Raw genomic sequence first — 15043 nt, forward strand, 5'->3', positions numbered from 1 at the left:
TTTTTTTGTTATGCTGCAGCATTGCCTTTGTTGCTTTTGTTAGTGCTGTCTGAACCCCATGCTGTCCTCTGGGACCTTCACAGGCGTTTTACAGCCTGCTAGCCCAGACCTGGCCGCTGCTATCCAAAGCTCAAATCGTTTAATACATCGCCTTCACGGCTGCCTCTCGCTGAATCTCTTGATGAAGCTCAAGTAAACAAAACAGAGGGGCTGCACAGAAGCTTTTCAGAGCCTTTATTGGCTGTGCTGTGTTGCTGTTGTCTCTTCACGTCTGTCTTCTCTTCTTCCTCATGTGTACAGATACGGATGCTGACTGAAAGGACTAAGGCTCCATGTGAAGGCTTTCTTTTAGAACAGGTAACACTCAGTACTCAGTGTTTACATATTTTTAAGTAGATGACTGCTACTGATGAGAAAATCAGCAATTTAATGGACGCATAAGTTAATACACAGATACGTTTTCTGTTCATCTTGCACTGTTAGAAGAAAAAAGCTTCATGTAAAGCCTGTCTTGGCTCTTGTTATTGGGAAGTTAGTGAATTGTGTTTTTTCTTTAATTTTTGGTTCCGTAAGTCTGAAAACAAGGCTGAAACGGTTTACAAAATGGGGTTTGGGGTTGTAGTTTTTGATTCAGTACGTTGTTGGTACAGAGCGGTGGCAATTTCAACAAGCTTTTCATTCTGTTTTAAACGCTGCCGTAACAAAATTCTGGTTAACATAAACTATTTATGATTAAGAAACTGGAATGTGGGATTTAAAAAAATGTTTTTTTCATGAAAATGACCCTAACCAATTAATCAATTATCAAAATAGTTGCCGATTAATTTAATAATTGACAACTAATTTTTTTTTTTTTGCAGCTCTTAACAAAATATCACAAAAGCCTCCTGTTACTGCTGTTTGACTGTTTTTTTCTAAATTACATAGGCCTATTTGGTCCACGCATGAAGAGAAAGCGACAGAGAGGAGAAGGCACACACGCACATTTGTGTGTTGCCTTCTCTGCACGAGATGGGTTGCAGCAACAACAAAAACATCTACCGTTTGTAGAGGGAGTTAATCAGCTGATTTCATGGCGTTTCTCTGTTCCCCCATCTACCAACAGAGAAACTGCATCTGGACTGATCACATGTGCTGCCCGGTGCTTGTGCATTATGCCGCTACTACTGGATAAATTCTTTCACCCCTCATAAACTGCTGCCACGGCTCTACCACAACATTACCACAGCAATCACGTGAAATGGAACCCGTAACATCTTTACACGCTCTAAGTGCAGAGGAGGCCATCTGAGGTGAGCATTTGTACAGTTCCACAATTGCTTTCCAATTTAGAGCCCCTGCTTTTTAAGTCCAGTGCATCTAAACGGCTGTCTAGCTGAGATGTACTGCTCCTTCGAGATGAGATAAACCACACTCAGTGTTCCCCAGTAAGATTGATGTGCACATTTGCATGCCGGGCTGTCAGTTTTACCGCTGCCAGGCCTCCTCCTTCCTTAATTTCTTTTTAGGCTGTCTTTCTCTCTGCATTTTCCAGTGTCTGGCTCTCAAAATGGAGCACTACATAAATTACTAGTAGTTGTGGTAAGCCATGATGCCTAATGCATTATCCACAGTTGACTGACAGTGGTCCTTAATTTTATCCTCTTTAAATGTGACTGTTGTGAGTAAATAGGACAAGTAGCCCATGCGAATACAAAAATGGATTGTGGCTGATGAACAGGTCATCATAGTAGGTTTTCCAGGCAGTTAATTGAATCAGCAGTGTCAGTCGGGTCAAGTTTAACACTGTGGGAACAGTCTTCTTCTTACTGTATGCAATGTATGTTTAATCACCAATTATAATTAATAAGAGTTTTTATTTAACTAGGAAAACTTGGGATTTAATTGTTTTTCAAGAGTAACCTGGCCAAGGTGGGCAGAAAACAACAATGAGTTACAGATAACAAAAATATTCCTCACAATTAAACAGAAATATATATGTATTTTTTTTTAACAAAATGTAAATAAAACAATCCCAAAACTTAATTAGTCTAAACTTCTTAAATATCTCAAACAATTGGTAGTTTGTATCTTAGCTCACTTTTCATGCCTCTCTTGTGTGTTTTTGTTGTTCTGATCTTATTTTACTCTCTGTAGCATCTTGTATAACAACAAGTTCAAAAGGCTTTATTTTTATTATTTTTACTCCCCAGCTTACAGTTAATTGCAGATTGATGAAACTCAATGTGTGGTCTTTGTTGAGATTGTCAGATTTGTCGATTCAACTCAGTGGTCATTTTTTAGCCTGTTTGTGGTATTTTCTCCAAATTACTGTATATCAGTCAATGGGTTTGTGTGTGGCCACTTTTACTCTTTCCTTCTGCAGTTTCACTCTTTTTGTCATCCATCAACTTAACTTTTTATTCTCACAAATGCACCAGCAGTACAGGCAGTGACTTCTGGCTTGTTTTGACCTCTATAAGGCACAATAATACACATTTATTTATTTTAAAGACTTCGGTAAAGCAAGGGAGGGGGGTTATGGATCTACCTACACAACAACTCTCATTCTATTTCTTTGTATAGAACACTCCACAAATGTTTGCATTCCAACTGCACCTTTTTTATATTCTGTTGGTACGTATTAATTCCCAATAATAAAACAGTAGCTCAAATCAAGGAGTCTGATTTGTTTGTAGCAGGCATATAATAACCACATGCCTTGGCTATACAGTCTAATTCCTTTGTACCAGATGTATCACTTTGCGTCTGAACTGATCACTGGTGCCAAGAAGGGAGGGAAATGATCTGCACACACTGTCATGACACAAAGCTGCTTTAAAATCAGTAAAATATCTCTTTAAGTGTATTTTTTTTTTTTATATGCTAATGCACAATTAGCCCCCATGCTTTTTAATTTCATTTTGCACTAAAAATGAAAGAACTGTTCTGTTTTTATTTGTCTTGGACAACATTTAATTTTCTGATATTAAAAAATATTTAGCCAGACAAAAGCCCATACAAGAAAGAATAATACAAGTTAGGCATTTAGAACGTCTTTTGTGAAAATGCTGCTATAAAGGATCAATATTTTCTGTTTTGTGCTCTGATTTTGTTGTACTGTAATGGACCTTTTTCACGGCAGACACGTCATAGTAGTAAAAGCACAGGTATATTCAATACCATTAATGATGGCTGCATTCCACTTAGGAGAGGCCCTAGTATTGGGCATGCTGACTCACTGAAATAGCTTACTGGGACACTTGATGGAATTGAGCCATCGTTAAGGTTATCAATTTCAGCTGTGCTTTTCTTAGTATGACACGTCAAAATGTCTGCTGTGAAAAAAGGTCCATTAATTGATTGGCAAACTGACTTATCAAAACAAGTTATTTTAAAAATGAGGTCATTGGCAATTATTGGTATCAATCATATGGTAGTTCTAGATGTTTTCCTTTTTTCTAACTTATCACGCATTCAGTTTCAGCGGTAATGGAGCACTCTGTGTCACTGATGAGTTTGGCAGCCAGAGGGAGATATTTATGATGGAATTGGATCACCCACCCCCAACCCCGACTTGAAAACTGAAGTTTCTGCATGAATTTGTCAGAGATAAAATGACAACTGACTTTCAACATCTGTGACCGCTATCTGTGGCATGCCAATGGTAGCCTTTTCTGTTCATTCTCCATATGCTTTGGCTCTTCTGAGATAGTTAGTCTTGAATGCGAGTCTTGTGTTGTAATGAAAACCTAACTATGTCCCCTGAGATCTCAGCGCACATTGACAATGTCTGACAGACAGTTTCTGTTGATCACAGAGTTAAGTCCCATTGGAGAGCACTTCGTACCTCTGCTCATGAATACTCAACCACTAAAACGGGTTCTCTGGTTCAGAAACCTCTAGGTGTTTCTTGGAGGAATGGTTAAAAATAGCTTGGGTAGGAAACAGAAATGTAGCTTAGGGTGTTTTTAAATATATTGTCAATTCTTGTCTGAAATATTTCTTTAGATGCAGTGTAGTGCGTTACTTGTGTCAGACAAGTGTTGGTTTTTCTGTCAATCAGATGATAAATTAATTATGTATCTTGCCTTATAACAGTAGGTTAGGATAATGTGAAGCATATTAGCAGTCCTGGTGGATGTTACTATGATTTGAGTTTGCGGCATTATGTGCAAGTAACACTACCCCTCCAGGGAGAAAGGAGACAAGGGAATGTTGAGAGATTAGTCTTACATTGAAACAGCCGCAAGACCACTCATTATTCATTCTTCCTTCTGTCAATATGAATTATTACTGTCTCTTCCAGTTCTGACATGCTCTTACCAAATCTTAGAGGGACCTTTTTTTTATTTATTTAACTACTGTTCCCTTCACAGTGCTGTTAAATGGCTCATTAGTAAGGCTACAGTGTCATGTACTGAAGGACAAATGTATTGGCTCTGCAGCTTTACCGGTGCTGTCATATCCATAAAGAATGGAGATTAGTGCTCTGAAACCAAAGAAGTGATGCTGTAAAGATATTTTAGATCTCTTGTGACATTAATTGAATTGAATTTGACAATGTCAAAGATATGTTGCTGGATGCAGTGTTGAACTGGAAGTGCTTTGATCCGACTATGGAAGCACCTGATCAAATTACCAGATGATAGAAGAAACAATGGGGAGTGGCTAAGTCACATGGTCCTCTGTAGACTTATGAATTTGAGGAGGCTATGTTGTAAGTCTACAGGAATAATATGTAAACTCCATTCAAAGTAAGCTGTATTTCAAGTCTAAAGACAAGGTGTTGGATATGAAATACATTGTCAAAACTAAATGGCATAGTCCTAAATCATGTTACATCTTGCTTATATAGAAACCAAAGATCTTAAGTTGCACAGTTGGCTATTGAGGTTCGCAGATTCAAATACTGAATTTGGTAAAGAAATGTAATGCTCGCAAGTTGTGTGATTTGGGAAAGTGGGAAGTAAGTCCCTTTTTGTATTATTGTATTGTATAATACATTGTACAATACAATTATTGTATAATAAGTTTATTAGGAACACCATACTAATACTGTGTTTGACGCCCTTTTGCCTTCAGAACTGCCTTAATTCTACGTGGCATTGATTCAACCAGGTGCTGAAAGCAACCTTTAGAAATGTTGGCCCATATTGAGAAGTAAGCATCTTGCAGTTGATGGGGATTTGTGGGATGCACATCCAGGGCACGAAGCTCCCATTCCACCACATCCCAAGAGGCTTATTGGGTTGAGATTGGTGACTGTGGGGGCCATTTTAGTACAGTGAACTCATTGTCATGTTCAAGAAACCAATTGAAATGATTCAGCTTTGTGACATGGTGCATATCTGCTGGAGGTAGCCATAGAGGATGGGTACATGGTGGCATAAAGAGAGGAAATGGTCAGAACAAATGCTCAGGTAGGCCGTGGCATTAAACAATGCCCAATGCACTAAGGGGCCTAAAGTGTGCCAAGAAAACATCCCCAACACATTACACCCCACCACAGCCTGCACAGTGGTAACAGGCCCGATGGATCCATGTTCTCATTCTGTTTACACCAAATTCTGACTCTACCTCTGAATATCAACAGAAATCGATACTCATCAGACAGGCAACATTTTTCCAGTCTTCAACTGTCCAATTTTGGTAAGCTTTTGCAACTTGTAGCCTTTTTTCCTATTTGTAGGGGAGATGAGTGGTACCCGGTGGGGTCTTCTGCTGTTGTAGCCATCCGCCTCAAGGTTGCGTGTTGTGGCTTCACAAATGCTTTGCTGCTACTCGTGTAACAGTGGTATTTCAAAGTGTCTTCTATCAGCTTGATCAGTCGGCCCATTCTCCTCTGACCTCTGCATCAACAAGGCATTTTTGCCCACAGGACTGCCGCATACTGGATGTTTTTCCTTTTCACACCATTTTGTAAACTCTAGAAATGGTTGTGCGTGAAAATCTCAGTAACTGAGCGGATTGTGAAATACTCAGACCGGCCCGTCTGGCACCAACCCACATGCCACGCTCAAAATTGCTTAAATCACCTTTCTTTCCCATTCTGACATTCAGTTTGGAGTTCAGGAGACTGTCTTGACCAGGACCACACCCCTACATTTTCATGGAATCCTGAAATGTTCTCTATCACATATTGGAATGGTTTTCAATTTCGATGTTTAAGTTTGCTAACTTTGTCTCACAAGCCTGGAAAAGAAGCCAAAGACAGACATTTTCTCATTTCTCCATTATTCTAATCGCACATTTTTATTTTTAGTGTTTATGCATGTTTTTGTTTTAAACATGTCTGAAATGCTTTGAAAATGTTTTTCTTTTAAAAATGTATTTGAGGCAATCTGGATCAGCCATTACGGGAAGAGCATAAATTCATTGATTTGGTATTAAATATGGATCTATATTCACACTTATGAAAAGTGCCTGTAACTGTGTTACAAAATCAATACTAAGAAATAAGTTTAAAAAAAGGCTTTATCCTAAAGTTGATAAACTCATTGCATTGACTTTGGAATGTGTGGGAATATATTTATGAAATTCTGTCAGGTACAGCACTATCACTGAATGGATCTGCAATGCAAAGCACTTTCATTGACATGTTTGTTTTTGAAAATGGGAAGTTGTTGCAAAACTTTGCACATCGTCCTTTCTCCCACTCATTTTTTCCCATCCCATTATTTCTCTCTCTCTCGTTCTGTGTAAATCCCACCTTTCTCATCCTGTCATTCTTTGCTATCAGTTTAGAGAAAGAAATGGATTGTCTCCTCGCTCCAGTAATCAATTTGTGTCAGCACACCAGGTTTCTCTCTGGAAGTGCCAATGCCGGGAGAACACTTGGTATTCACAAAATGAAATAATGGGCCACCATAAATTCTGTAGAGAGGTTCTGTCGGTTTCACTTATGTTTAGGGAGATCTCTACTAGATAACTCTTGATGGCATCTTCTATAGTGGCACCAGGGCTCCTGTGTGACTTCCCTCCTCTTGCACCTCAGTTTTCAAACCCTTACAGTAGGGCTGCACTATTATGGCCAAAATGATAATCATGATCGTTTTTGATCAGTATTGTTACCACGATTATTTTTTTGTTTTAACCAAAGAACTTTTATTGTCACATAGTCTATTTATAACTGCTTTCACATCCATATTATGCTACATTCTTCTTATGTTGAAGTTGTATGTTGTATAGACATACAGCTGCAACACATGTAAATGGAAATTAGCTATCTGAAATAAATAGCGTAGGAGGGAGATAGATAGATAGATAGATAGATAGATAGATAGATAGATAGATGAGAGATCCAACACAGGCGCGGCTTTACAGATCAAATTGGTCGTATAATGCAAAATCAAACCATATCGATATAAACTACAGTGCAGCGGATGCGAGGACATTAGTTGCACCGGTAAGACCTAGAGCAAAAATATTACTCGAGCCCTGTGAGCTAACTAGCACCGGCCACTGCTGTTGTCTGAAAAACAACACAGACGGGACAAAATGTTTTGTTTACTGGTAAACTGGTAAACCTTGAGACCGACGTAAAACCAACTGCTATCTGTTGTGGAATTTCCCTCCCGTTACTCTGTCCTCTGTGACTGTCTGCATCTAGAAACTAAGCTGTGCGGTGGAGGGAACAACTCTGACTGGCTCATGATCAGACAGTGGTTTACGGAGCGGTAGATGGGCTTTGCAAATCGCTGATCGCTCGATCACGCAAATTTGATCGTGGGAAGTCAAAATCGTGATTGTGATGAAAATTTGATTAATTGTGCAGCCCTACCTTAGAGTACTGTGTGTTTCTGGTCTGTCAACAATAAGCAACTGGAAGTGTGTAACGTCTGTACATACAAGGTGGCTCTTTTAAAGCATTTTTTTCCTTATTTGTTTGATAGTTACTGATTGAGGTTCTTTGATAATCTTCAGTTTTACCTTGGGTTCAGTAATCTTAACTACTATCACAACAACCTCATTATATTTCCTCATATTTACCAAACTACACCTGCTGTGATATTTCTGAGCACTCTAAGTATAGCAGGGTTTTTTTCTGGTTGTTTTTTTACCTTAAGTCAGAAAGGAGCATTTGGGTAGACACATGGCTGTACATTCACTTAGTCATTGAAATTCATGAGGAGAGTGGTATAAAACCAGGCTAATTTTTCAAGAGCAGGTTCACAAGCACCAGGCCGTTTGTAAAGCCTGTTCAGATGAATACACATGAAATAAATGTTAACTCTGCTGACAGGCTATTAATAAAAGGCCTCACTGTTAGATTTAGAGGCAAGGCGAAAGTATGTACCCAGGGAGGTGGGAATGCTATAAGTGGCAACAGGGAAGAGAAGCCTTATCTCGGGCTAACTGATGTCTTTTGGGCTCCTTGTCTCCCTCAGGTTGATTTGGACTTGTCTTTTTCACGAGTGGTAGACGCCAGGGGGATTAGCCGGCCCAATCCGAGATCAGTGAAACAACGTTTAAATCGATTATATCCTCAAATGATTTATTAAGACGTACTGGATCTGACTGGTTGGGAGTTAAATTAGAACCGAGTGGGCAGATGAGAGGGGGTTGTTAATACCATCATACTCTCACACCTTGAAGAGCATTTGAATTGGTGGATGGTTATGATCATAAAGAAGCACCAGAGGTGGATTGAGTACTAGAATATTGTATAATAATAAGTGAAAGTACTTGAAGCTTAACTCTCTCCAAAATGCAACCTACCGTCTTTTTGTGAATGTACCCAAGTTAAACTTTCGTTTTAAAAGAATAATTAGGACGGAAGCGCCACTTTTAAGATTGGCCGTATTTTAGTTTTTGGTCAAATGGCCTTGAATGGGAGTGCTAGGGGATCTACTATGATCACATCAAAATCACAATTTTTAACACCAAGAAGGCTCGACACAACATGAAACTTTGCTCGAAGTATCACCAGGGGCTCTCCATGTGAACTTGAGCATTGAGAACATTGATTGTGTACACAGTTTACTGAAAAATGTTTTGATAACTCACTTTAGCAGTTAGTTTTTCTGCTCGCCGTCCTCTTGCCAGACAAAACTAGTTGATCTCCAAATGCAACGTAACAGGGGGGAGAGTAAAGATAGAAAGCTCCTAAAGCTTAGTTCCATATAAATGCACAGGTAATTTGTTGTTTTTTCGTTAGTGAAAACAATATTGACCTTGTAGTTGAAAAAGGAGCGTCCTACAAGAATGACATTTCCTCCTATGGAGTCGAGTTCATGTACAGAACTCCTGGTGATACTTTGAGCAAAGTTTCATGTTGTGTCGAGCCTTCTTAGCGTTTTGAAAAATAGTAATTTTGATGCTATCATAGTAGTGCCCCTAGCACTCCCATTCAAAAGGCCATTTGACCGAAAAACAATAATACGGTCAATCTTAAAAGTGGCGCTTCCGTCCTAATTATGATTTTTAAACGAAGGTTTGGCTCAGGTACATTCACAAAAAGACCTGAGGTTGCTTTTTGGCAAGAGTTACGCTTTAAGTACAAAAAATTTACTTAAAACTCACAAGCAGCGCCTAGCAGCGGTTGGTCCACCAGAGAGTGTAGGAGGAGCTTAAACTCACTTGTGTGTGAAGTGGCGTACTGTTTTTTTTTACGGTCTCTGTGAGGTTTCTATGGCCAAAAAGAGCAATGACTACAGACAATGAAACTTCAAAAACAAGTGAGATTAAAAAAAAATACAGCTTCAGTTAGCACTTGCACAACACGCCATTGGCACTGCCAAAGTGAACGAAAACAAAGATCTTTGAAATTGTCGTTAACTATTAGCATTTTGTCCATATGTCAGTTAAAAATTGCTAATACAAAACGGTTGCATATATGCAGAATTTTTAGGATGAACTGTTACTTGCTTTTATATTTTTTCACAATAAAATTATATTTTAGGGTGGACATCCATGTGTGATGCTTAAAAAGGCTGAAAGCAAAAATAATTAAGAAGAAAAAATGTTTATTGAAAAAAAGCCTGTGGTGGTGCCTGCAATCAGCAGGTCTCAAACATAGGCTATTGAGGCAGTGTTGATGCTTGGAGCTGTTAGTTTACTAAGCAGGGAAAAAGGCTGATGTTTACCTCTTACTGCCCCCAAACACTTCTCTGTATAACCTGCTGTGTGTACTGTTTCCCCACTGACCTGAAAAACCCAGTGTGCAGAATTTCCCATCTGCTGGTCTGCTGGCGTCTAGTGCAGCCCAGTATGGGAGATTAAGAGATCAAGGGAGCGCATGTCTTTCCTCACCCTGCCTGCGAGCTAAGGTTATGGGAGTATTCTATGTGTGCTAGGTCAGTGTGAAAATGTTTGATAATTTGCCATCATGCCCATGAGAGCAAATTCTACAATTTATTTAATATATAATATAATAATCCTTCTTTTACCATGTTATTTCAGGGTAAACATCATGTAAATAGCAGCCCATGAAATTAATCTCTAACTTTATTGTACATACCCTGAAGCATTTAACAGTGGGGTAAAATAATGTGATGTACCACATTTCCATACAGAGAGAGGTGGGAAGCAACTAAGAATTTATTTTTTTTGGGGGGGGGGGAGAGAAGAGAGGATAAGTTCAAAGCCATGTGGAATGTGCATAGCAATCCATTACACTGTCATGGTGGGGCAGCCCCTCTCCTAACCTTTTTTTGCAAAGAAAGAAATGCATTGTCAGAATCAGAAATGCTGCGTCTCCTTAAAGTTTTTAATACCGCAAAAATGCATGTGTATTCTGACAAATCTTAGCTTAGATCTCTTTTTAGTCAAGCTACACACATTTTACATTTTTGAGTTACAACCTGGCCAATTGCATCTTACCTGGGTGCTTAAATTCCAGTCTGGACCACTTTAGTCAAAAATCTTTTATTTCTATTTGCAGTAAAATATTTTCTGTTCTGGGACCTCCCTACCCTTCCACGTGCATATATCAACAACAACATGGAAATCTCTGTTGCGTGGCATTGCCTCTGGTACAATGAAGTATTTATTTAAAAAAAACTTTTTTTGAACTGCCAGAGCTGACGCCATTGGGTTTTGTAATTGAAAATGTAAATTACTCCACCATTGTTATTGCTGTTTACCTACTGCCCTGAGTAGTGTCTGGTGGTAGTGTTCAACACATTGTACTATTTTTTTTATTTTTTTTTACACAGACTAATAATAATAAATTTAATTTGTATAGCGCTTTTCAAGGACTCCAAATTGGTTCTATGTAGTTATTACTGCTGGAGGGTGACGTACAGTGTCTGAAATTAACTTTTTGAGTCACTGGTCAAGTTGTCAGGCAGATGAAATAAATCTACTGGCCAAGCATTTTTTCCTGGCCAAAATATTAAATTGTATTTTTTGTAACATACATATTTCTTTTAGTACATTTTATTTATATAATATGGTATTATGTCCAATGCCAACTAACGGAGGACGTCAGAGCAAAGCTTGTTTTGATAAATTTGCCATCAGCTGTAATAGAGAAATTTGGCGTTTTCAGATTCTCTCTGACGATGTTTCCTCACCTCCACTATATAGTGCATAAACTGTTAAGCCTGCTTTTCATTCCTGTATGTTGATCCCACAGCAATTCCTTTTTCTCCATCCAAACTGCATAAACAAACATCAAAAATTGAATTAAAATAATGAATTAGATTTTTGGCTTGGCTCTTTTTCCCAAAATTATACTTTGTATTGTAAATTGAATAATTCTTTAACGATTTATACTCTTTATTGATCCCCTATGGGGTACACACAGGCCTGAAATGCACGCACGCACGCACGCACGCACGCACGCACGCGTGTTGTTTTAAGAGAAGGGCCTAAAGCATTGCAATTCAGTGTATTCTCAACCCTTTCTTGAACAGAGAACGCCATCTAGTGGGCTCAGAAAATAGACACTGCTTCAAGAAGCTTCATTTGGCCATCACTATTTTTAACTACTTTCAAACCTTCAGTTCAATACAAGATTTATCAAGAAAAAAATATCAACAGAAAGTTATTGTTAGTTGCTCCAATCTATAGACTGATCGTATTGTGTGTGAATAAAACGTCCTATTTTGCGTATACGTGAATATCAGAACCATTGTATATGAATAAACTAAAGAGAGGAAGTAGAGGTATCGTATTAGATTAACTGCTGACATATGACACTATTGTACTCTTGAATATAAGTCTTGTTTGCTGGCCTTTAGTGTAGTACTTTCCTCTGTTAATCTTCACAAATAAGGAGTTGTGTCATAATGTTGTTTCCTTTGGGCTATTTAATGTCTCTGGATTTACTATTTTAGTTTTCTGTGATAGTAATAACTGGCATTGAATTTCTCTGTCACAATTGAATCGTTACATTTATTCCAATTACTGCTCTGTATCTGAAACCTAATTTTAATTTACATAAATGTTCAGTTGCCAACAATAGCCAACATTACTGGGGCCTAAATCTCATTTCCTGTAAAGTTAGTTATTTTTTCTATTACCACCTTTTTAGTTTAGTATCATTTGAGAAAATCACACAGATTTTGATTAAAATGGGAGCTATTTGCAGGACTCGTATGACAGAGACTGATCCAACTATTTGGAGAACAGTCTTTATGAGAAAGATACCTTCTTTTATAGGTAGTAAAAAGCCCAGAATTAAAAAAAAAAAAATTCAGAATTAAGAATTCTGAGTTTGGTTTTGGTAGAAATAGAGGAAAAAAACAAGCAAGGCTGTGAACTCACTGGCTGCAGTTGTCTGAGATCACACACTACTGATCCACCCACGGCAATTGTTGATTCTAATGCTGCAGGTCTCCTTTCACCACAATATTGTCTGGCTCCCATAAAAATACCATTCTGCTAAATGAGATGCATTAGGGGAACATACTCTTCATCAGCTTCCTTTTTAAACTAGAGTGATTAACACATCTTCTTTAACAGTGCTTAGAGGGAGGGGCTGCTTTCATTTTGCCTTGCAGTCAATTAGTCTCTTGGGAGACAGTTTATCATTCATCATCATCTTTAAGCAGTAAATGGTGACCATGATGACAATGATATTTCACAATTTAAAAAAAAACAAACCTTTTTGACTTTTGATGAGGTCTTTGTGTTAAGGCATCAAACAGCGTTATATTGCATACTCTTTAAAATGTGAAGAGATCATTGCCCTTTCACCATCAAACAAAATTAGGATTCATTCATGAGCACCATGAATATCCGTTTTATTTATTCAGGTAAGGTTCACTGAGAGGAAGCAATCACATTCACACAGTTACACATTCATACCTGGAAGATTCGAATTTCATGCTTAAAACCAAAAAAGTCAAGCTCTTGGTGGCTCTAGAGTGAAAGTCAGGGGCTCACCAAAGTCCATAGGCTTTATTCTCTGGGGATTTTGAACATTTGTACCAAATGTTTTGACAATCTATCCACTATTTTTGAGATGATTTGGTCTGAACTAGGGTTTAATACACATCCAAACTATTTTCCATTTCCCCAGAAATACAAAATGATGGTTAAAAACATCTGCATATCGCTACAGAAATACGCAACTCTCTCCTAGAGTGGCTGCAATCAGCTCTGGCAACTGCAACACAGCTGGCACTCTGGAATCCAGCAAACAGAAGATGGAATCCGTTCTCAGCTCAATAGATGGGACTTTCAAAGCTCCAAATTACTTACTTTAACAAATTCTGTTTGTTTATACTGCACAATGGAAAATTGTCAAATATCACTTTAACCCCTTTGTAGTGTATTCAGGAATTATCCTCTCACAGTAAATATACAGTAAAAGTGATGGTATGGCAAATGCTCTTAAACGCTGTAGGGCTTTATAGGGCATGTTGGCAATATATCCTCTAAAGGAAAATTAAGCAAGATAATGAAGCAGGATCTATATATTAAGAAGAAGCAACAATCATGCTACAGTTGGAAGCCCAATTGATTGTTGGTTGTCCAAGGGCTATCAGATGGATATACTGTATACAGTGTGATCAGCTGATTTTTAATTAAAGCATTTATTCATTGGGAAATAATCTGCTCCACTAAACCAACTCAGCCTGTGTGCAAACATGATGAACTAATGCCTTTAATCGAGGTGACAGCCAGCAGCATGTCAGCATCTTAAAATGGCCCCCAAGGACAACAATGCTTCAACAACAAATACATATTCAGGCAATTGCGCTCCAAATCCAAAAACTATGCTATTATCAAAACGTACACAAGAGCAAAAGCAGACACTGAGAAAAGTGCCATCAAATCTAGAATTCCTGCAAATATCAAAACATATGCAGAAGGGAAATGCAAATGTGACTAAAGGAAACAAAAATGTTGAAAAACACACAAGGAAAAACACAAGCAAAAAGAAAAAAGCTGTCAAAATGAGTTGATGTGTTAAAGGTGTACTAGGTAGCCAGGGGAGAGAGAGGGTATGAAAGAGCTCAACTAGAAACAGACATGCATACAGTAGTTGTGGTGACATCAGTAACAATTCTATAAAAAAAGAGAGATGTGCTTGTCTAACAGTCAGTAAATTATCTGCAAACAACCTAAAGACATTGGGGGAGGGGGGAGGAAATAAGACTCTTTATGAGTGGAAACATCAAAGGGATATCAATTTTGTAATTGTAAGGTGGTCTTTAGGAGCTGTAATTGGAAAAATTACAACAACAAAAATGAACAAAAAGTCTCAACAGTCTAGGAATTCATACATCAAGGCTTGTAACCGTTGAGGGGCTAATCCTAGATTCACTGAGTAAAACTTTAAAGTAAATACAATATATTTTAAGAAATCTATTTACTTCAAGTCAATTCCAGTTAGCTATATAAGTAAAGTTTTGCAACAATCGGCTAACAAGAATGCGTGCGCGTGCACGCGTGCGTGTGTGCGCGTGTGTGTGTGTGTGTGTGTGTGTGCGCGCGTGCGTGATGCGCTCAGATCGGAACAGAGGTGAAATTGTAAATGTACCATTAAGGTTTCATTATAAAGCAGGAGAGGAAAACCTGTTAATATACTAAGTCAGTTATTGTTATAATGGTCTCACATTGCCAGACCTTCCTTCACAACGCTGCACGGCAGGGTCGGGCTATTCCA

General features: G+C 38.3%; 1 protein-coding gene across 2 annotated transcripts in view; it reads left to right on the forward strand.

Annotated features, from left to right (window-relative positions):
• inpp4b (inositol polyphosphate-4-phosphatase type II B) overlaps window positions 1-15043 on the forward strand; it is a 244533-nt gene that overhangs the window by 24559 nt on the left and 204931 nt on the right. For both annotated transcript variants that reach the window (XM_032499725.1, XM_032499734.1), the window contains exons 2-3: window positions 301-357; window positions 1106-1292. The gene's annotated coding sequence lies outside the window, so the exon portion shown is untranslated. The remainder of the gene's footprint in view (window positions 1-300; window positions 358-1105; window positions 1293-15043) is intronic.

Source organism: Etheostoma spectabile, chromosome 2, assembly GCF_008692095.1.
Source record: "Etheostoma spectabile isolate EspeVRDwgs_2016 chromosome 2, UIUC_Espe_1.0, whole genome shotgun sequence".
Lineage (NCBI taxonomy): Eukaryota > Metazoa > Chordata > Actinopteri > Perciformes > Percidae > Etheostoma > Etheostoma spectabile.